The sequence below is a fragment of the Taudactylus pleione genome, unplaced genomic scaffold, assembly GCF_031769625.1.
Source record: "Taudactylus pleione unplaced genomic scaffold, aTauple2 ptg001984l, whole genome shotgun sequence".
Taxonomy (NCBI): domain Eukaryota; kingdom Metazoa; phylum Chordata; class Amphibia; order Anura; family Myobatrachidae; genus Taudactylus; species Taudactylus pleione.
Genome location: NW_028286380.1, coordinates 1,239,254 through 1,261,519, shown reverse-complemented (window position 1 = coordinate 1,261,519; position 22,266 = coordinate 1,239,254). Strand labels below are relative to the sequence as shown.

At 52.1% G+C, this 22,266-nt stretch overlaps 1 protein-coding gene across 2 annotated transcripts in view; it reads left to right on the top strand.

Moving 5' to 3' along the window:
• NICN1 (nicolin 1, tubulin polyglutamylase complex subunit) overlaps positions 1-22,266 on the top strand; it is a 73,981-nt gene that overhangs the window by 7,825 nt on the left and 43,890 nt on the right. The gene's annotated exons all lie outside the window — the stretch shown is intronic.

Here is a 22,266-nt window from a genome sequence, read left to right as displayed (position 1 = left end):
TTGAACAACTTCGGAAATGGAATATCCCATTTGTTGGCACCCACTATCATGCCCTGTTCGAACTCCAATAATTCACATGGAATTGCCAGGAGCAGCCTAGCTGGTGTTTAAATCGACTCACGAGATGCCATATTCCAACTGATTCAGGTCTGGGCATTTCCAAGATGTCATAGTATGGTGATGCCACCTAGCATTACTTTTACATACTGCTATCCCATGACTTTTTGACACTTCAATGTATGTGTAACTATATATAATCTCACTTGTCACCATGTCACTTTATATACTATACCCCAACCATATCATAATATATATACATATATATATACGTGTGTGTGTGTGCTGTTATCTATCGCCCACCTGAGCTACCTCAACAATTTCTGGAACACTTTTCTGCTGCTCCCTCACTTCCTATCCTCAGACATCTCCACCATCGTTATGGGTTATTTCAGTATCCCTGACAGTCCACAATCTCCTCATGCCTCCAAACTACTCTCTCTAACCTCCTCTCTTGGCCTCTCCCAATGGACTGACTCCTCTACTCATCAGGATGGTCACTGCCTTGTACTTATATTCACCAGACAATGCTCAGTTTCTGATTTCACTAATGCTCCTTTCTCTCTCTCAGATCACACCCTTATCCCTGCACGCTCTCCTCCATTACATCACCCTCAGTGTCACTAACGCTCCTTTCCCTCTCTCACATCACACCCTTATCCCCTGCACGCTCTCCTCCATTACATCACCCTCAGTGTCACTAACGCTCCTTTCCCTCTCTCACATCACACCCTTATCCCTGCACGCTCTCCTCCATTACATCACCCTCAGTGTCACTAACGCTCTCTTTCCCTCTCTCACATCACACCCTTATCCCCTGCACGCTCTCCTCCATTACATCACCCTCAGTGTCACTAATGCTCCTTTCCCTCTCTCACATCACACCCTTATCCCCTGCACGCCTCTCCTCCATTACATCACCCTCAGTGTCACTAACGCTCCTTTCCCTCTCACATCACACCCTTATCCCCTACACGCTCTCCTCCATTACATCACCCTCAGTGTCACTAACGCTCCTTTCCCTCTCTCACATCACACCCTTATCCCCTGCACGCTCTCCTCCATTACATCACCCTCAGTGTCACTAATGCTCCTTTCCCTCTCTCACATCACACCCTTATCCCCTGCACTCTCTCCCCCATTACATCACCCTCAGTGTCACTACTAATGCTCCTTTCCCTCTCTCACATCACACCCTTATCACATGCACTCTCCTCCATTACATCACCCTCAGTGTCACTAATGCTCCTTTCCCTCTCTCACATCACACCCTTATCCCCTGCACGCTCTCCTCCATTACATCACCCTCATTGTCACTAACGCTCCTTTCCCTCTCTCACATCACACCCTTATCCCCTGCACGCTCTCCTCCATTACATCACCCTCAGTGTCACTAACGCTCCTTTCCCTCTCTCACATCACACCCTTATCCCCTGCACGCTCTCCTCCATTACATCACCCTCAGTGTCACTAACGCTCCTTTCCCTCCTCTCACATCACACCCTTATCACCTGCACCCTCTCCTCCATTACATCATCTTCAGTGTCACTAACGCTCCTTTCCCTCTCCTCACATCACACCCTTATCCCCTGCACGCTCTCCTCCATTACATCACCCTCAGTGTCACTAACGCTCCTTTCCCTCTCTCACATCACACCCTCATCCCTGCACGCTCTCCTCCATTACATCACCCTCAGTGTCACTAACGCTCCTTTCCCTCGCACCCTTATCCCCTGCACGCTCTCCTCCATTACATCATCCTCAGTGTCACTAACGCTCCTTTCCCTCTCTCACATCACACCCTTATCCCCTGCGCGCTCTCCTCCATTACATCACCCTCAGTGTCACTAACGCTCCTTTCCCTCTCTCACATCACACCCTCATCCCCTGCACGCTCTCCTCCATTACATCACCCTCAGTGTCACTAACGCTCCTTTCCCTCTCACATCACACCCTTATCCCCTGCACGCTCTCCTCCATTACATCATCCTCAGTGTCACTAACGCTCCTTTCCCTCTCTCACATCACACCCTTATCCCCTGCACGCTCTCCTCCATTACATCACCCTCAGTGTCACTAACGCTCCTCTCCCTCTCTCACATCACACACCCTTATCACCTGTACACTCTCCTCCATTACATCACCCTCAGTGTCACTAACGCTCCTTTCCCTCTCTCACATCACACCCTTATCCCCTGCACGCTCTCCTCAATTACATCACCCTCAGTGTCACTAACGCTCCTTTCCCTCGCACCCTTATCCCCTGCACGCTCTCCTCCATTACATCACCCTCAGTGTCACTAACGCTCCTTTCCCTCTCTCACATCACACCCTTATCCCCTGCACGCTCTCCTCCATTACATCACCCTCAGTGTCACTAACGCTCCTTTCCCTCTCTCACATCACACCCTTATCCCCTGCACGCTCTCCTCCATTACATCACCCTCAGTGTCACTAAGGCTCCTTTCCCTCTCTCACATCACACCCTTATCCCCTGCACGCTCTCCTCCATTACATCACCCTTAGTGTCACTAAGGCTCCTTTCCCTCTCTCACATCACACCCTTATCCCCTGCACGCTCTCCTCCATTACATCATCCTCAGTGTCACTAACGCTTCTTTCTCTCCTCCATTACATCACCCTCAGTGTCACTAATGCTCCTTTCCCTCTCTCACATCACACCCTTATCCCCTGCACGCTCTCCTCCATTACATCACCCTCAGTGTCACTAATGCTCCTTTCCCTCTCACATCACACCCTTATCCCCTGCACGCTCTCCTCCATTACATCACCCTCAGTGTCACTAATGCTCCTTTCCCTCTCTCACATCACACCCTTATCCCCTGCACGCTCTCCTCCATTACATCACCCTCAGTGTCACTAATGCTCCTTTCCCTCTCTCACATCACACCCTTATCCCCTGCACGCTCTCCTCCATTACATCACCCTCAGTGTCACTAATGCTCCTTTCCCTCTCTCACATCACACCCTTATCCCCTGCACGCTCTCCTCCATTACATCACCCTCAGTGTCACTAACGCTCCTTTCCCTCTCTCACATCACACCCTTATCCCCTGCACGCTCTCCTCCATTACATCACCCTCAGTGTCACTAATGCTCCTTTCCCTCTCTCACATCACACCCTTATCCCCTGCACTCTCTCCTCCATTACATCACCCTCAGTGTCACTAACGCTCCTTTCCCTCTCTCACATCCCCTGCACGCTCTCCTCCATTACATCACCCTCAGTGTCACTAATGCTCCTTTCCCTCTCTCACATCACACCCTTATCCCCTGCACGCTCTCCTCCATTACATCACCCTCAGTGTCACTAATGCTCCTTTCCCTCTCTCACATCCCCTGCACGCTCTCCTCCATTACATCACCCTCAGTTTCACTAACGCTCCTTTCCCTCTCTCACATCACACCCTTATCCCCTGCACGCTCTCCTCCATTACATCACCCTCAGTGTCACTATCGCTCCTTTCCCTCTCTCACATCACACCCTTATCCCCTGCACGCTCTCCTCCATTACATCACCCTCAGTGTCACTAATGCTCCTTTCCCTCTCTCACATCACACCCTTATCCCCTGCACGCTCTCCTCCATTACATCACCCTCAGTGTCACTAACGCTCCTTTCCCTCTCTCACATCACACCCTTATCCCCTGCACGCTCTCCTCCATTACATCACCCTCAGTGTCACTAACGCTCCTTTCCCTCTCTCACAGATCACACCCTTATCCCCTGCACGCTCTCCTCCATTACATCATTCTCAGTTTCACTAACGCTCCTTTCCCTCTCTCACATCACACCCTTATCCCCTGCACGCTCTCCTCCATTACATCACCCTCAGTGTCACTAACGCTCCTTTCCCTCTCTCACATCATACCCTTATCCCCTGCACGCTCTCCTCCATTACATCACCCTCAGTGTCACTAACGCTCCTTTCCCTCTCTCACATCACACCCTTATCCCCTGCACGCTCTCCTCCATTACATCACCCTCAGTGTCACTAACGCTCCTTTCCCTCTCACATCACACCCTTATCACCTGCACCCTCTCCTCCATTACATCACCCTCAGTGTCACTAACGCTCCTTTCCCTCTCTCACATCACACCCTTATCCCCTGCACGCTCTCCTCAATTACATCACCCTCAGTGTCACTAACGCTCCTTTCCCTCGCACCCTTATCCCCTGCACGCTCTCCTCAATTACATCACCCTCAGTGTCACTAACGCTCCTTTCCCTCGCACCCTTATCCCCTGCACGCTCTCCTCCATTACATCACCCTCAGTGTCACTAACGCTCCTTTCCCTCTCTCACATCACACCCTTATCCCCTGCACGCTCTCCTCCATTACATCACCCTCAGTGTCACTAACGCTCCTTTCCCTCTCTCACATCACACCCTTATCCCCTGCACGCTCTCCTCCATTACATCACCCTCAGTGTCACTAAGGCTCCTTTCCCTCTCTCACATCACACCCTTATCCCCTGCACGCTATCCTCCATTACATCACCCTCAGTGTCACTAACGTTCCTTTCCCTCTCTCACGTCACACCCTTATCCTCTGCACGCTCTCCTCCATTACATCACCCTCAGTGTCACTAACGTTCCTTTCCCTCTCTCACGTCACACCCTTATCCCCTGCACGCTCTCCTCCATTACATCACCCTCAGTGTCACTAACGCTCCTTTCCCTCTCTCACGTCACACCCTTATCCCCTGCACGCTCTCCTCCATTACATCACCCTCAGTTTCACTAACGCTCCTTTCCCTCTCTCACGTCACACCCTTATCCCCTGCACGCTCTTCTCCATTACATCACCCTCAGTGTCACTAACGCTCCTATCCCTCTCTCACATCACACCCTTATCCCCTGCACGCTCTCCTCCATTACATCACCCTCAGTGTCACTAACGCTCCTTTCCCTCTCTCACATCACACCCTTATCCCCTGCACTCTCTCCTCCATTACATCACCCTGTCACTAACGCTCCTTTCCCTCTCTCACATCACACCCTTATCCCCTGCACGCTCTCCTCCATTACATCACCCTCAGTGTCACTAATTCTCCTTTCCCTCTCTCACATCACACCCTTATCCCCTGCACGCTCTCCTCCATTACATCACCCTCAGTGTCACTAACGCTCCTTTCCCTCTCTCACATCACACCCTTATCCCCTGCACGCTCTCCTCCATTACATCACCCTCAGTGTCACTAACGCTCCTTTCCCTCTCTCACATCACACCCTTATCCCCTGCACGCTCTCCTCCATTACATCACCCTCAGTGTCACTAATGCTCCTTTCCCTCTCTCACATCACACCCTTATCCCCTGCACTCTCTCCTCCATTACATCACCCTGTCACTAACGCTCCTTTCCCTCTCACATCACACCCTTATCACCTGCACGCTCTCCTCCATTACATCACCCTCAGTGTCACTAACGCTCCTTTCCCTCTCTCACATCACACCCTTATCACCTGCACGCTCTCCTCCATTACATCACCCTCAGTGTCACTAACGCTCCTTTCCCTCTCTCACATCACACCCTTATCCCCTGCACGTTCTCCTCCATTACATCACCCTCAGTGTCACTAATGCTCCTTTCCCTCTCTCACATCACACCCTTATCCCCTGCACTCTCTCCTCCATTACATCACCCTCAGTGTCACTAACGCTCCTTTCCCTCTCTCACATCACACCCTTATCCCCTGCACTCTCTCCTCCATTACATCACCCTGTCACTAACGCTCCTTTCTCTCTCACATCACACCCTTATCACCTGCACGCTCTCCTCCATTACATCACCCTCAGTGTCACTAACGCTCCTTTCCCTCTCTCACATCACACCCTTATCACCTGCACGCTTTCCTCCATTACATCACCCTCAGTGTCACTAACGCTCCTTTCCCTCTCTCACATCACACCCTTATCCCCTGCACGTTCTCCTCCATTACATCACCCTCAGTGTCACTAACGCTCCTTTCCCTCTCTCACATCACACCCTTATCCCCTGCACTCTCTCCTCCATTACATCACCCTCAGTGTCACTAACGCTCCTTTCCCTCTCTCACGTCACACCCTTATCCCCTGCACGCTCTCCTCCATTACAACACCCTCAGTGTCACTAACGCTCCTTTCCCTCTCTCACGTCATACCCTTATCCCCTGCATGCTCTCCTCCATTACATCACCCTCAGTGTCATTAACGCTCCTTTCCCTCTCTCACGTCACACCCTTATCCCCTGCACGCTCTCCTCCATTACATCACCCTCAGTGTCACTAATGCTCCTTTCCCTCTCTCACATCACACCCATATCCCCTGCACGCTCTCCTCCATTACATCACCCTCAGTGTCACTAAGGCTCCTTTCCCTCTCTCACATCACACCCTTATCCCCTGCACGCTCTCCTCCATTACATCGCCCTCAGTGTCACTAACGCTCCTTTCCCTCTCTCACATCACACCCTTATCCCCTGCACGCTCTCCTCCATTACATCGCCCTCAGTGTCACTAAGGCTCCTTTCCCTCTCTCACATCACACCCTTATCCCCTGCACGCTCTCCTCATTACATCGCCCTCAGTGTCACTAACGCTCCTTTCCCTCTCTCACATCACACCCTTATCACCTGCACGCTCTCCTCATTACATCGCCCTCAGTGTCACTAACGCTCCTTTCCCTCTCTCACATCATACCCTTATCCCCTGCACGCTCTCCTCATTACATCGCCCTCAGTGTCACTAACGCTCCTTTCCCTCTCACATCACACCCTTATCCCCTGCACGCTCTCCTCCATTACATCACCCTCAGTGTCACTAAGGCTCCTTTCCCTCTCTCACATCACACCCTTATCCCCTGCACGCTCTCCTCCATTACATCACCCTCAGTGTCACTAACGCTCCTTTCCCTCTCTCACAGCACACCCTTATCCCCTGCACGCTCTCCTCCATTACATCACCCTCAGTGTCACTAAGGCTCCTTTCCCTCTCTCACATCACACCCTTATCCCCTGCACGCTCTCCTCCATTACATCACCCTCAGTTTCACTAATGCTCCTTTCCCTCTCTCACAGCACACCCTTATCCCCTGCATGCTCTCCTCATTACATCGCCCTCAGTGTCACTAACGCTCCTTTCCCTCTCTCACATCACACCCTTATCACCTGCACGCTCTCCTCATTACATCGCCCTCAGTGTCACTAACGCTCCTTTCCCACTCTCACATCATACCCTTATCACCTGCACGCTCTCCTCATTACATCGCCCTCAGTGTCACTAACGCTCCTTTCCCACTCTCACATCATACCCTTATCACCTGCTCGCTCTCCTCATTACATCGCCCTCAGTGTCACTAACGCTCCTTTCTCTCCTCCATTACATCACCCTCAGTGTCACTAACGCTCCTATCCCTCTCTCACGTCACACCCTTATCCCCTGCACGCTCTCCTCCATTACATCACCCTCAGTGTCACTAAGGCTCCTTTCCCTCTCTCACATCACACCCTTATCCCCTGCACGCTCTCCTCCATTACATCACCCTCAGTGTCACTAGCGCTCCTTTCCCTCTCTCACATCGCACCCTTATCCCCTGCACGCTCTCCTCCATTACATCACCCTCATTGTCACTAACGCTCCTTTCCCTCTCACATCACACCCTTCTCCCCTGCACGCTCTCCTCCATTACATCATCCTCAGTGTCACTAACGCTCCTTTCTCTCCTCCATTACTTCACCCTCAGTGTCACTAATGCTCCTTTCCCTCTCTCACATCACACCCTTATCCCCTGCACGCTCTCCTCCATTACATCACCCTCAGTGTCACTAACGCTCCTTTCCCTCTCTCACATCACACCCTTATCCCCTGCACGCTCACCTCCATTACATCACCCTCAGTGTCACTAACGCTCCTTTCCCTCTCTCACATCACACCCTTATCCCCTGCACGCTCTCCTCCATTACATCACCCTCAGTGTCACTAACCCTCCTTTCCCTCTCTCACATCACACCCTTATCCCCTGCACGCTCTCCTCCATTACATCACCCTCAGTGTCACTAACGCTCCTTTCCCTCTCTCACATCACACCCTTATCCCCTGCACGCTCTCCTCCATTACATCACCCTCAGTGTCACTAACGCTCCTTTCCCTCTCTCACATCACACCCTTATCCCCTGCACGCTCTCCTCCATTACATCACCCTCAGTGTCACTAACGCTCCTTTCCCTCTCTCACATCACACCCTTATCCCCTGCACGCTCTCCTCCATTACATCACTCTCAGTGTCACTAACGCTCCTTTCCCTCTCTCACATCACACCCTTATCCCCTGCACGCTCTCCTCCATTACATCACTCTCAGTGTCACTAACGCTCCTTTCCCTCTCTCACATCACACCCTTATCCCCTGCACGCTCTCCTCCATTACATCACTCTCAGTGTCACTAACGCTCCTTTCCCTCTCTCAAATCACACCCTTATCCCCTGCACGCTCTCCTCCATTACATCACCCTCAGTGTCACTGACGCTCCTTTTCCTCTCTCACATCACACCCTTATCCCCTGCACGCTCTCCTCCATTACATCACCCTCAGTGTCACTAATGCTCCTTTCCCTCTCTCACATCACACCCTTATCCCCTGCACGCTCTCCTCCATTACATCACCCTCAGTGTCACTAATGCTCCTTTCCCTCTCTCACATCCCCTGCACGCTCTCCTCCATTACATCACCCTCAGTTTCACTAACGCTCCTTTCCCTCTCTCACATCACACCCTTATCCCCTGCACGCTCTCCTCCATTACATCACCCTCAGTGTCACTAATGCTCCTTTCCCTCTCTCACATCACACCCTTATCCCCTGCACGCTCTCCTCCATTACATCACCCTCAGTGTCACTAAGGCTCCTTTCCCTCTCTCACATCACACCCTTATCCCCTGCACGCTCTCCTCCATTACATCACCCTCAGTTTCACTAATGCTCCTTTCCCTCTCTCACAGCACACCCTTATCCCCTGCATGCTCTCCTCATTACATCGCCCTCAGTGTCACTAACGCTCCTTTCCCTCTCTCACATCACACCCTTATCACCTGCACGCTCTCCTCATTACATCGCCCTCAGTGTCACTAACGCTCCTTTCCCACTCTCACATCATACCCTTATCACCTGCACGCTCTCCTCATTACATCGCCCTCAGTGTCACTAACGCTCCTTTCCCACTCTCACATCATACCCTTATCACCTGCTCGCTCTCCTCATTACATCGCCCTCAGTGTCACTAACGCTCCTTTCTCTCCTCCATTACATCACCCTCAGTGTCACTAACGCTCCTATCCCTCTCTCACGTCACACCCTTATCCCCTGCACGCTCTCCTCCATTACATCACCCTCAGTGTCACTAAGGCTCCTTTCCCTCTCTCACATCACACCCTTATCCCCTGCACGCTCTCCTCCATTACATCACCCTCAGTGTCACTAGCGCTCCTTTCCCTCTCTCACATCGCACCCTTATCCCCTGCACGCTCTCCTCCATTACATCACCCTCATTGTCACTAACGCTCCTTTCCCTCTCACATCACACCCTTCTCCCCTGCACGCTCTCCTCCATTACATCATCCTCAGTGTCACTAACGCTCCTTTCTCTCCTCCATTACTTCACCCTCAGTGTCACTAATGCTCCTTTCCCTCTCTCACATCACACCCTTATCCCCTGCACGCTCTCCTCCATTACATCACCCTCAGTGTCACTAACGCTCCTTTCCCTCTCTCACATCACACCCTTATCCCCTGCACGCTCACCTCCATTACATCACCCTCAGTGTCACTAACGCTCCTTTCCCTCTCTCACATCACACCCTTATCCCCTGCACGCTCTCCTCCATTACATCACCCTCAGTGTCACTAACCCTCCTTTCCCTCTCTCACATCACACCCTTATCCCCTGCACGCTCTCCTCCATTACATCACCCTCAGTGTCACTAACGCTCCTTTCCCTCTCTCACATCACACCCTTATCCCCTGCACGCTCTCCTCCATTACATCACCCTCAGTGTCACTAACGCTCCTTTCCCTCTCTCACATCACACCCTTATCCCCTGCACGCTCTCCTCCATTACATCACCCTCAGTGTCACTAACGCTCCTTTCCCTCTCTCACATCACACCCTTATCCCCTGCACGCTCTCCTCCATTACATCACTCTCAGTGTCACTAACGCTCCTTTCCCTCTCTCACATCACACCCTTATCCCCTGCACGCTCTCCTCCATTACATCACTCTCAGTGTCACTAACGCTCCTTTCCCTCTCTCACATCACACCCTTATCCCCTGCACGCTCTCCTCCATTACATCACCCTCAGTGTCACTAACGCTCCTTTCCCTCTCTCACATCACACCCTTATCCCCTGCACGCTCTCCTCCATTACATCACTCTCAGTGTCACTAACGCTCCTTTCCCTCTCTCAAATCACACCCTTATCCCCTGCACGCTCTCCTCCATTACATCACCCTCAGTGTCACTGACGCTCCTTTTCCTCTCTCACATCACACCCTTATCCCCTGCACGCTCTCCTCCATTACATCACCCTCAGTGTCACTAATGCTCCTTTCCCTCTCTCACATCACACCCTTATCCCCTGCACGCTCTCCTCCATTACATCACCCTCAGTGTCACTAATGCTCCTTTCCCTCTCTCACATCCCCTGCACGCTCTCCTCCATTACATCACCCTCAGTTTCACTAACGCTCCTTTCCCTCTCTCACATCACACCCTTATCCCCTGCACGCTCTCCTCCATTACATCACCCTCAGTGTCACTAATGCTCCTTTCCCTCTCACATCACACCCTTATCCCCTGCACGCTCTCCTCCATTACATCACCCTCAGTGTCACTAACGCTCCTTTCCCTCGCACCCTTATCCCCTGCACGCTCTCCTCCATTACATCACCCTCAGTGTCACTAACGCTCCTTTCCCTCTCTGACATCACACCCTTATCCCCTGCACGCTCTCCTCCATTACACCACCCTCAGTGTCACTAATTCTCCTTTCCCTCTCTCACATCACACCCTTATCCCCTGCACGCTCTCCTCAATTACATCACCCTCAGTGTCACTAACGCTCCTTTCCCTCGCACCCTTATCCCCTGCACGCTCTCCTCCATTGCATCACCCTCAGTGTCACTAACGCTCCTTTCCCTCTTTCACATCACACCCTTATCCCCTGCACGCTCTCCTCCATTACATCACCCTCAGTGTCACTAACGCTCCTTTCCCTCTCTCACAACACACCCTTATCCCCTGCACGCTCTCCTCCATTACATCATCCTCAGTGTCACTAAGGCTCCTTTCCCTCTCTCACATCACACCCTAATCCCCTGCACGCTCTCCTCCATTACATCACCCTCAGTGTCACTAAGGCTCCTTTCCCTCTCTCACATCACACCCTTATCCCCTGCACGCTATCCTCCATTACATCACCCTCAGTGTCACTAACGTTCCTTTCCCTCTCTCACGTCACACCCTTATCCTCTGCACGCTCTCCTCCATTACATCACCCTCAGTGTCACTAACGTTCCTTTCCCTCTCTCACGTCACACCCTTATCCCCTGCACGCTCTCCTCCATTACATCACCCTCAGTGTCACTAACGCTCCTTTCCCTCTCTCACGTCACACCCTTATCCCCTGCACGCTCTCCTCCATTACATCACCCTCAGTTTCACTAACGCTCCTTTCCCTCTCTCACGTCACACCCTTATCCCCTGCACGCTCTTCTCCATTACATCACCCTCAGTGTCACTAACGCTCCTATCCCTCTCTCACATCACACCCTTATCCCCTGCAGGCTCTCCTCCATTACATCACCCTCAGTGTCACTAATGCTCCTTTCCCTCTCTCACATCACACCCTTATCCCCTGCACTCTCTCCTCCATTACATCACCCTCAGTGTCACTAACGCTCCTTTCCCTCTCTCACATCACACCCTTATCACCTGCACGCTTTCCTCCATTACATCACCCTCAGTGTCACTAACGCTCCTTTCCCTCTCTCACATCACACCCTTATCCCCTGCACGTTCTCCTCCATTACATCACCCTCAGTGTCACTAACGCTCCTTTCCCTCTCTCACATCACACCCTTATCACCTGCACGCTTTCCTCCATTACATCACCCTCAGTGTCACTAACGCTCCTTTCCCTCTCTCACATCACACCCTTATCCCCTGCACTCTCTCCTCCATTACATCACCCTGTCACTAACGCTCCTTTCTCTCTCACATCACACCCTTATCCCCTGCATACTCTCCTCCATTACATCACCCTCAGTGTCACTAACGCTCCTTTCCCTATCTCACATCACACCCTTATCACCTGCACGCTTTCCTCCATTACATCACCCTCAGTGTCACTAACGCTCCTTTCCCTCTCTCACATCACACCCTTATCCCCTGCACGCTCTCCTCCATTACATCACCCTCAGTGTCACTAACGCTCCTTTCCCTCTCACATCACACCCTTATCCCCTGCACGCTCTCCTCCATTACATCACCCTCAGTGTCACTAATGCTCCTTTCCCTCTCTCACATCACACCCTTATCCCCTGCACGCTCTCCTCCATTACATCACCCTCAGTGTCACTAACGCTCCTTTCCCTCTCTCACATCACACCCTTATCACCTGCACGCTTTCCTCCATTACATCACCCTCAGTGTCACTAACGCTCCTTTCCCTCTCTCACATCACACCCTTATCCCCTGCACGTTCTCCTCCATTACATCACCCTCAGTGTCACTAACGCTCCTTTCCCTCTCTCACATCACACCCTTATCACCTGCACGCTTTCCTCCATTACATCACCCTCAGTGTCACTAACGCTCCTTTCCCTCTCTCACATCACACCCTTATCCCCTGCACGTTCTCCTCCATTACATCACCCTCAGTGTCACTAACGCTCCTTTCCCTCTCTCACATCACACCCTTATCCCCTGCACTCTCTCCTCCATTACATCACCCTGTCACTAACGCTCCTTTCTCTCTCACATCACACCCTTATCACCTGCACGCTTTCCTCCATTACATCACCCTCAGTGTCACTAACGCTCCTTTCCCTCTCTCACATCACACCCTTATCCCCTGAACGCTCTCCTCCATTACATCACCCTCAGTGTCACTAACGCTCCTTTCCCTCGCACCCTTATCCCCTGCACGCTCTCCTCCATTACATCACCCTCAGTGTCACTAACGCTCCTTTCCCTCTCTGACATCACACCCTTATCCCCTGCACGCTCTCCTCCATTACACCACCCTCAGTGTCACTAATTCTCCTTTCCCTCTCTCACATCACACCCTTATCCCCTGCACGCTCTCCTCAATTACATCACCCTCAGTGTCACTAACGCTCCTTTCCCTCGCACCCTTATCCCCTGCACGCTCTCCTCCATTGCATCACCCTCAGTGTCACTAACGCTCCTTTCCCTCTTTCACATCACACCCTTATCCCCTGCACGCTCTCCTCCATTACATCACCCTCAGTGTCACTAAGGCTCCTTTCCCTCTCTCACAACACACCCTTATCCCCTGCACGCTCTCCTCCATTACATCATCCTCAGTGTCACTAAGGCTCCTTTCCCTCTCTCACATCACACCCTAATCCCCTGCACGCTCTCCTCCATTACATCACCCTCAGTGTCACTAAGGCTCCTTTCCCTCTCTCACATCACACCCTTATCCCCTGCACGCTATCCTCCATTACATCACCCTCAGTGTCACTAACGTTCCTTTCCCTCTCTCACGTCACACCCTTATCCTCTGCACGCTCTCCTCCATTACATCACCCTCAGTGTCACTAACGTTCCTTTCCCTCTCTCACGTCACACCCTTATCCCCTGCACGCTCTCCTCCATTACATCACCCTCAGTGTCACTAACGCTCCTTTCCCTCTCTCACGTCACACCCTTATCCCCTGCACGCTCTCCTCCATTACATCACCCTCAGTGTCACTAACGCTCCTTTCCCTCTCTCACATCACACCCTTATCCCCTGCACGCTCTCCTCCATTACATCACCCTCAGTTTCACTAACGCTCCTTTCCCTCTCTCACGTCACACCCTTATCCCCTGCACGCTCTTCTCCATTACATCACCCTCAGTGTCACTAACGCTCCTATCCCTCTCTCACATCACACCCTTATCCCCTGCACGCTCTCCTCCATTACATCACCCTCAGTGTCACTAACGCTCCTTTCCCTCTCTCACATCACACCCTTATCCCCTGCACGCTCTCCTCCATTACATCACCCTCAGTGTCACTAATGCTCCTTTCCCTCTCTCACATCACACCCTTATCCCCTGCACTCTCTCCTCCATTACATCACCCTCAGTGTCACTAACGCTCCTTTCCCTCTCTCACATCACACCCTTATCCCCTGCACTCTCTCCTCCATTACATCACCCTGTCACTAACGCTCCTTTCTCTCTCACATCACACCCTTATCACCTGCACTCTCTCCTCCATTACATCACCCTCAGTGTCACTAACGCTCCTTTCCCTCTCTCACATCACACCCTTATCCCCTGCACGCTCTCCTCCATTACATCACCCTCAGTGTCACTAATGCTCCTTTCCCTCTCTCACATCACACCCTTATCCCCTGCACGCTCTCCTCCATTACATCACCCTCAGTGTCACTAACGCTCCTTTCCCTCTCTCACATCACACCCTTATCCCCTGCACGCTTTCCTCCATTACATCACCCTCAGTGTCACTAACGCTCCTTTCCCTCTCTCACATCACACCCTTATCACCTGCACGCTTTCCTCCATTACATCACCCTCAGTGTCACTAACGCTCCTTTCCCTCTCTCACATCACACCCTTATCCCCTGCACGTTCTCCTCCATTACATCACCCTCAGTGTCACTAACGCTCCTTTCCCTCTCTCACATCACACCCTTATCACCTGCACGCTTTCCTCCATTACATCACCCTCAGTGTCACTAACGCTCCTTTCCCTCTCTCACATCACACCCTTATCACCTGCACGCTTTCCTCCATTACATCACCCTCAGTGTCACTAACGCTCCTTTCCCTCTCTCACATCACACCCTTATCACCTGCACGCTGTCCTCCATTACATCACCCTCAGTGTCACTAACGCTCCTTTCCCTCTCTCACATCACACCCTTATCCCCTGCACGTTCTCCTCCATTACATCACCCTCAGTGTCACTAACGCTCCTTTCCCTCTCTCACATCACACCCTTATCCCCTGCACGCTCTCCTCCATTACATCACCCTCAGTGTCACTAACGCTCCTTTCCCTCTCTCACATCACACCCTTATCCCCTGCACTCTCTCCTCCATTACATCACCCTGTCACTAACGCTCCTTTCTCTCTCACATCACACCCTTATCCCCTGCATGCTCTCCTCCATTACATCACCCTCAGTGTCACTAACGCTCCTTTCCCTCTCTCACATCACACCCTTATCCCCTGCACGCTTTCCTCCATTACATCACCCTCAGTGTCACTAACGCTCCTTTCCCTCTCTCACATCACACCCTTATCCCCTGCACGCTCTCCTCCATTACATCACCCTCAGTGTCACTAACGCTCCTTTCCCTCTCACATCACACCCTTATCCCCTGCACGCTCTCCTCCATTACATCACCCTCAGTGTCACTAATGCTCCTTTCCCTCTCTCACATCACACCCTTATCCCCTGCACGCTCTCCTCCATTACATCACCCTCAGTGTCACTAACGCTCCTTTCCCTCTCTCACATCACACCCTTATCACCTGCACGCTTTCCTCCATTACATCACCCTCAGTGTCACTAACGCTCCTTTCCCTCTCTCACATCACACCCTTATCCCCTGCACGTTCTCCTCCATTACATCACCCTCAGTGTCACTAACGCTCCTTTCCCTCTCTCACATCACACCCTTATCCCCTGCACTCTCTCCTCCATTACATCACCCTGTCACTAACGCTCCTTTCTCTCTCACATCACACCCTTATCCCCTGCATGCTCTCCTCCATTACATCACCCTCAGTGTCACTAACGCTCCTTTCCCTCTCTCACATCACACCCTTATCACCTGCACGCTTTCCTCCATTACATCACCCTCAGTGTCACTAACGCTCCTTTCCCTCTCTCACATCACACCCTTATCCCCTGCACGCTCTCCTCCATTACATCACCCTCAGTGTCACTAACGCTCCTTTCCCTCGCACCCTTATCCCCTGCACGCTCTCCTCCATTACATCACCCTCAGTGTCACTAACGCTCCTTTCCCTCTCTGACATCACACCCTTATCCCCTGCACGCTCTCCTCCATTACACCATCCTCAGTGTCACTAATTCTCCTTTCCCTCTCTCACATCACACCCTTATCCCCTGCACGCTCTCCTCAATTACATCACCCTCAGTGTCACTAACGCTCCTTTCCCTCGCACCCTTATCCCCTGCACGCTCTCCTCCATTGCATCACCCTCAGTGTCACTAACGCTCCTTTCCCTCTTTCACATCACACCCTTATCCCCTGCACGCTCTCCTCCATTACATCACCCTCAGTGTCACTAAGGCTCCTTTCCCTCTCTCACAACACACCCTTATCCCCTGCACGCTCTCCTCCATTACATCATCCTCAGTGTCACTAAGGCTCCTTTCCCTCTCTCACATCACACCCTAATCCCCTGCACGCTCTCCTCCATTACATCACCCTCAGTGTCACTAAGGCTCCTTTCCCTCTCTCACATCACACCCTTATCCCCTGCACGCTATCCTCCATTACATCACCCTCAGTGTCACTAACGTTCCTTTCCCTCTCTCACGTCACACCCTTATCCTCTGCACGCTCTCCTCCATTACATCACCCTCAGTGTCACTAACGTTCCTTTCCCTCTCTCACGTCACACCCTTATCCCCTGCACGCTCTCCTCCATTACATCACCCTCAGTGTCACTAACGCTCCTTTCCCTCTCTCACGTCACACCCTTATCCCCTGCACGCTCTCCTCCATTACATCACCCTCAGTTTCACTAACGCTCCTTTCCCTCTCTCACGTCACACCCTTATCCCCTGCACGCTCTTCTCCATTACATCACCCTCAGTGTCACTAACGCTCCTATCCCTCTCTCACATCACACCCTTATCCCCTGCACGCTCTCCTCCATTACATCACCCTCAGTGTCACTAACGCTCCTTTCCCTCTCTCACATCACACCCTTATCCCCTGCACGCTCTCCTCCATTACATCACCCTCAGTGTCACTAATGCTCCTTTCCCTCTCTCACATCACACCCTTATCCCCTGCACTCTCTCCTCCATTACATCACCCTCAGTGTCACTAACGCTCCTTTCCCTCTCTCACATCACACCCTTATCCCCTGCACGCTCTCCTCCATTACATCACCCTCAGTGTCACTAATGCTCCTTTCCCTCTCTCACATCACACCCTTATCCCCTGCACTCTCTCCTCCATTACATCACCCTCAGTGTCACTAACGCTCCTTTCCCTCTCTCACATCACACCCTTATCACCTGCACCCTCTCCTCCATTACATCACCCTCAGTGTCACTAACGCTCCTTTCCCTCTCTCACATCACACCCTTATCCCCTGCACGCTTTCCTCCATTACATCACCCTCAGTGTCACTAACGCTCCTTTCCCTCTCTCACATCACACCCTTATCCCCTGCACGTTCTCCTCCATTACATCACCCTCAGTGTCACTAACGCTCCTTTCCCTCTCTCACATCACACCCTTATCCCCTGCACTCTCTCCTCCATTACATCACCCTGTCACTAACGCTCCTTTCTCTCTCACATCACACCCTTATCCCCTGCACGCTCTCCTCCATTACATCACCCTCAGTGTCACTAACGCTCCTTTCCCTCTCTCACATCACACCCTTATCACCTGCACGCTTTCCTCCATTACATCACCCTCAGTGTCACTAACCCTCCTTTCCCTCTCTCACATCACACCCTTATCCCCTGCACGCTCTCCTCCATTACATCACCCTCAGTGTCACTAACGCTCCTTTCCCTCTCACATCACACCCTTATCCCCTGCACGCTCTCCTCCATTACATCACCCTCAGTGTCACTAACGCTCCTTTCCCTCTCTCACATCACACCCTTATCCCCTGCACGCTCTCCTCCATTACATCACCCTCAGTGTCACTAATGCTCCTTTCCCTCTCTCACATCACACCCTTATCCCCTGCACGCTCTCCTCCATTACATCACCCTCATTGTCACTAACGCTCCTTTCCCTCTCTCACATCACACCCTTATCCCCTGCACGCTCTCCTCCATTACATCACCCTCAGTGTCACTAATGCTTCTTTCCCTCTCTGACATCACACCCTTATCCCCTGCACGCTCTCCTCCATTACATCACCCTCAGTGTCACTAACCCTCCTTTCCCTCTCTCACATCACACCCTTATCCCCTGCACGCTCTCCTCCATTACATCACCCTCAGTGTCACTAACCCTCCTTTCCCTCTCTCACATCACACCCTTATCCCCTGCACGCTCTCCTCCATTACATCACCCTCAGTGTCACTAAGGCTCCTTTCCCTCTCTCACATCACACCCTTATCCCCTGCATGCTCTCCTCCATTACATCACCCTCAGTGTCACTAACGCTCCTTTCCCTCTCTCACATCACACCCTTATCCCCTGCACGCTCTCCTCCATTACATCACCCTCAGTGTCACTAAGGCTCCTTTCCCTCTCTCACATCACACCCTTATCCCCTGCACGCTCTCCTCATTACATCGCCCTCAGTGTCACTAACGCTCCTTTCCCTCTCTCACATCACACCCTTATCACCTGCACGCTCTCCTCATTACATCGCCCTCAGTGTCACTAACGCTCCTTTCCCTCTCTCACATCATACCCTTATCCCCTGCATGCTCTCCTCATTACATCGCCCTCAGTGTCACTAACGCTCCTTTCCCTCTCTCACATCACACCCTTATCCCCTGCACGCTCTCCTCCATTACATCACCCTCAGTGTCACTAAGGTTCCTTTCCCTCTCTCACATCACACCCTTATCCCCTGCACGCTCTCCTCCATTACATCACCCTCAGTGTCACTAATGCTCCTTTCCCTCTCTCACAGCACACCCTTATCCCCTGCATGCTCTCCTCATTACATCGCCCTCAGTGTCACTAACGCTCCTTTCCCTCTCTCACGTCACACCCTTATCACCTGCTCGCTCTCCTCATTACATCGCCCTCAGTGTCACTAACGCTCCTTTCTCTCCTCCATTACATCACCCTCAGTGTCACTAACGCTCCTATCCCTCTCTCACGTCACACCCTTATCCCCTGCACGCTCTCCTCCATTACATCACCCTCAGTGTCACTAAGGCTCCTTTCCCTCTCTCACATCACACCCTTATCCCCTGCACGCTCTCCTCCATTACATCACCCTCAGTGTCACTAGCGCTCCTTTCCCTCTCTCACATCGCACCCTTATCCCCTGCACGCTCTCCTCCATTACATCACCCTCATTGTCACTAACGCTCCTTTCCCTCTCACATCACACCCTTCTCCCCTGCACGCTCTCCTCCATTACATCATCCTCAGTGTCACTAACGCTCCTTTCTCTCCTCCATTACTTCACCCTCAGTGTCACTAATGCTCCTTTCCCTCTCTCACATCACACCCTTATCCCCTGCACGCTCTCCTCCATTACATCACCCTCAGTGTCACTAACGCTCCTTTCCCTCTCTCACATCACACCCTTATCCCCTGCACGCTCACCTCCATTACATCACCCTCAGTGTCACTAACGCTCCTTTCCCTCTCTCACATCACACCCTTATCCCCTGCACGCTCTCCTCCATTACATCACCCTCAGTGTCACTAATGCTCCTTTCCCTCTCTCACATCACACCCTTATCCCCTGCACGCTCTCCTCCATTACATCACCCTCAGTGTCACTAACCCTCCTTTCCCTCTCTCACATCACACCCTTATCCCCTGCACGCTCTCCTCCATTACATCACCCTCAGTGTCACTAACGCTCCTTTCCCTCTCTCACATCACACCCTTATCCCCTGCACGCTCTCCTCCATTACATCACTCTCAGTGTCACTAACGCTCCTTTCCCTCTCTCACATCACACCCTTATCCCCTGCACGCTCTCCTCCATTACATCACTCTCAGTGTCACTAACGCTCCTTTCCCTCTCTCACATCACACCCTTATCCCCTGCACGCTCTCCTCCATTACAACACTCTCAGTGTCACTAACGCTCCTTTCCCTCTCTCAAATCACACCCTTATCCCCTGCACGCTCTCCTCCATTACATCACCCTCAGTGTCACTGACGCTCCTTTTCCTCTCTCACATCACACCCTTATCCCCTGCACGCTCTCCTCCATTACATCACCCTCAGTGTCACTAATGCTCCTTTCCCTCTCTCACATCACACCCTTATCCCCTGCACGCTCTCCTCCATTACATCACCCTCAGTGTCACTAACGCTCCTTTCCCTCGCACCCTTATCCCCTGCACGCTCTCCTCCATTACATCACCCTCAGTGTCACTAACGCTCCTTTCCCTCTCTGACATCACACCCTTATCCCCTGCACGCTCTCCTCCATTACACCACCCTCAGTGTCACTAATTCTCCTTTCCCTCTCTCACATCACACCCTTATCCCCTGCACGCTCTCCTCAATTACATCACCCTCAGTGTCACTAACGCTCCTTTCCCTCGCACCCTTATCCCCTGCACGCTCTCCTCCATTGCATCACCCTCAGTGTCACTAACGCTCCTTTCCCTCTTTCACATCACACCCTTATCCCCTGCACGCTCTCCTCCATTACATCACCCTCAGTGTCACTAACGCTCCTTTCCCTCTCTCACATCACACCCTTATCCCCTGCACGCTCTCCTCCATTACATCATCCTCAGTGTCACTAAGGCTCCTTTCCCTCTCTCACATCACACCCTTATCCCCTGCACGCTCTCCTCCATTACATCACCCTCAGTGTCACTAAGGCTCCTTTCCCTCTCTCACATCACACCCTTATCCCCTGCACGCTATCCTCCATTACATCACCCTCAGTGTCACTAACGTTCCTTTCCCTCTCTCACGTCACACCCTTATCCTCTGCACGCTCTCCTCCATTACATCACCCTCAGTGTCACTAACGTTCCTTTCCCTCTCTCACGTCACACCCTTATCCCCTGCACGCTCTCCTCCATTACATCACCCTCAGTGTCACTAATGCTTCTTTCCCTCTCTCACATCACACCCTTATCCCCTGCACGCTCTTCTCCATTACATCACCCTGTCACTAACGCTCCTTTCTCTCTCACATCACACCCTTATCACCTGCACTCTCTCCTCCATTACATCACCCTCAGTGTCACTAATGCTCCTTTCCCTCTCTCACATCACACCCTTATCCCCTGCACGCTCTCCTCCATTACATCACCCTCAGTGTCACTAATGCTCCTTTCCCTCTCTCACATCACACCCTTATCCCCTGCACGCTCTCCTCCATTACATCACCCTCAGTGTCACTAACGCTCCTTTCCCTCTCTCACATCACACCCTTATCACCTGCACGCTTTCCTCCATTACATCACCCTCAGTGTCACTAACGCTCCTTTCCCTCTCTCACATCACACCCTTATCCCCTGCACGTTCTCCTCCATTACATCACCCTCAGTGTCACTAACGCTCCTTTCCCTCTCTCACATCACACCCTTATCCCCTGCACTCTCTCCTCCATTACATCACCCTCAGTGTCACTAACCCTCCTTTCCCTCTCTCACATCACACCCTTATCCCCTGCACGCTCTCCTCCATTACATCACCCTCAGTGTCACTAAGGCTCCTTTCCCTCTCTCACATCACACCCTTATCCCCTGCACTCTCTCCTCCATTACATCACCCTCAGTGTCACTAACGCTCCTTTCCCTCTCACATCACACCCTTATCCCCTGCATGCTCTCCTCCATTACATCACCCTCAGTGTCACTAACGCTCTTTTCCCTCTCTCACATCACACCCTTATCACCTGCACGCTTTCCTCCATTACATCACCCTCAGTGTCACTAACGCTCCTTTCCCTCTCTCACATCACACCCTTATCCCCTGCACTCTCTCCTCCATTACATCACCCTCAGTGTCACTAACGCTCCTTTCCCTCTCACATCACACCCTTATCCCCTGCACGCT